The sequence below is a fragment of the Arvicola amphibius genome, chromosome 7, assembly GCF_903992535.2.
Source record: "Arvicola amphibius chromosome 7, mArvAmp1.2, whole genome shotgun sequence".
NCBI lineage: Eukaryota > Metazoa > Chordata > Mammalia > Rodentia > Cricetidae > Arvicola > Arvicola amphibius.
The window spans coordinates 13,539,986-13,542,910 of record NC_052053.1 but is presented as its reverse complement, the minus strand read 5'-3'; positions in this window follow the sequence as shown (position 1 = coordinate 13,542,910).

Here is a 2,925-nt window from a genome sequence, read left to right as displayed (position 1 = left end):
TGTGTGTGTATGTTTCTATACAATATCAAGAATTGATTCTAGGTATCAAATTACCATTTCTTATACGATCTTATTCCATGATTGTATTCTGTGTGTGTCTTAATACCAGTGCACATGGGTGTGTTTTTGTGGATATATATGCATGTTGATGTGTGTGCAGATGTGCACATGTGTGTGCATATGCAGTCGGAGGCAGAAGTTAGTCAGTGGTGGTCTTCTCAAGAGCCACCTACTTTGTGTTTTGAGATAGAGTCTCATTATGATCTGGGGCTCACTGATTATGCTAGTCTGGTTAGCTAATCTGGGATTCTGTCTGCTTCCCCAGCACTGGGATTAAAGACAGACCATCAAGCCCAATGTCTACTTGGGGGCTGGGCACTAAACTCAGATTTGCATGGTTGTGTAACAAGCACCTTCCAGACTGAGCTATCTCCCAGCACTGTGTATTTGTGTTATAAAACATTCCAAGCAAAATCGAAATGAAACCTTTTCCTGATTTGTAACCCATTTAGCTCCTAATACATCTGAAGATTTTGGACCGATTTTTCCATCCTATTGACTCACTGAATCTGTTTCGTTGAGCGATATTTTCATATCTATGCAAGAACATAAAGGGGCGTCTGTTAGGCCACTTCCGTGCACTGCTGGCCCCTGGTGGCCTCTTCCCTGTAGCACAGTTGAAACCTGAGTTCTTTCCCGCCTGGAATCTCCTGGTTAGCCAGAAGAGTGTCGGTGAAAGGAATGTTTTGTTTTGTTTTTTGTTTTTTGTTTTTTTCTTAGAACATGTTTAAGCCTGGTCCTTGAATTCCACTAATCACTTTCAGAATGTTAGATAAAAATAACCTAAGTGTAGGGAGAAACTGTTACTTACATTCCCTACTAGAAAAATTCAGTTTCTCAGAATCCACATGTCCATCTCATTTTTCTAATCCAGCCTCAAAAGAATAATATAAAAAAAGAAAAGGGCAGGGCAGGTAGCTCACACCTGTAACCTGAGCACTCGGAACTGCAGCAGGATTGCTGTAAACTTAAAGCCAACTTGGGCTATGAAACAAAACCTTGCCTTAAAAAACAAACAGAAAGCAGCAACAACAAAACACCCTAATTCCAAAGGCAGAGGGAGGACAATCTAGAGTTCATTATCAGCTTGGAGTATAGGAGCCAACCTGGGCTACATGAGACCCTGTCTCAAAGCATAAAAGAACAGCAATAAACCATTTTTGATTCAATTATAAGGTTAAAATAGGGAATTTTAGCTTGGGAGATGTGTATAAAGGTCTCTTCATTTTGCCCCGCCTCATGTTAGGAATGGTGTGGGTCCTGTCCGGTTGGCCCTTGAAAGTCTGCAAAGATGTTTCTAGTTGAAGATGATCGGCGGGACTGAGGAGAAAGGTGTTGACTGTTTAAAAATCAAAGGGTCAGTAGCAGGGGCTATACAGTCTAGAAATAAAGGAAACAAATCTAAACTTCTTTTTGTGCATAGAAAAGATTTACGGGTTGAATATTCTTTATCCAGGATGCTTAGAACCAAAATGATTTTGTAATTCAACTTTCCCCCCTGATTTTAGAATATTTACAGGTACATTATAAGATCTTGGGATGGGCTCAAGGTCTAACCTTGAAATTCTTTTTTATGTTTAATACATATCTTGTGGCTGGGCATTGGTGGCTCACGCCTTTAATTCCAACACTCAGAGGCAGAGACAGGAGGCTCTCTGTGAGTCCAAGGCCAGCCTGGTCTACAGAACGAGTTCAGGACAGCCAGACCTACATAGTTAAATCCTGTCTCAAAAAAACAAACGAACAAAAAATATATATCTGTGTACATAACCTGAAGGCACTTTTATGCACTATTTTAAGTGTGGTCATTTGTGTTTAACTGTGTCCTAGCACACAAGATCAGGTGTTGAGTTTTGTACTCATGACATCATGTCAGCACTAAAATGTTTCAGTTTTTAGAGCATTTTGAATTTCCAGATTATGGATATTAATATGCATTGGTATTGTAGAATAAGGCAGAATGAATGTGAGCTAAAAAAAAAAAAAAAAAAAAAAAAAACTTTTTGGAGCTGATCCTATGTAGACTTACCATCAGAGAACATAAAAATAATTACCTCAGCCTGGAGAGATGGCTCAGTGGTTAAGAGCATTGCCTGCTCTTCCAAAGGTCCTGAGTTCAATTCCCGGCAACCACATGGTGGCTCACAACCATCTGTAATGAGGTCTGGTGCCCTCTTCTGGCCTGTAGACATACACACAGACAGAATATTGTATACATAATAAATAAATATTTAAAAAAATAATTACCTCATGAGCAAGGTAATAACATGTTAAAGTCTAATACTTGGATCTACTGTTTTAAAATTTCAGCCTCATTTATGATACTTATCAGCTCTATTTAGTGTCTCTGAAGGCTGAGAGCATTTTAGAGAAAGCTTTGTAATTACAGGGCAGTTAGCAGTTACATGCCCAGCCCTGCCTAGCATATTTACACCTTGCTGTTTGGGTTTTGCTTTGTTGTTTGGGTTTTGTTTTTTTGTTTTGGCATGTGCATGCTTTGTGTGTGGGGGTGGGTGGGGTGTCTTTAGGCATGGTCTCACTGTGTGGATCTGGCTTCCTTGCTACACTGTGTAGACCACACTGGCCTCAGATTCACAGAGAGCTGCCTGCTTCCTCCTCACAAGTGCGGGATGCATACATCTGACCCACAAGTCTGCACATTGTAAAACAAATCCAATGAGAAGAGTGGCAGGAAAGGGAAGAGAGGACTTTGCGGTATAGTTCCCACATGGCAGTGCATTTGCTCTGAGTTTTGAGAGAGTTTGGAACAGTGTGTCTTTAGTCTTCAGTCTTGGCAGAGAATCTTTGGTGGCTATTGAGTTTCTTTAAATCACCGTGGTGTGTGTGTGTGTGTGTGTGTGTGTG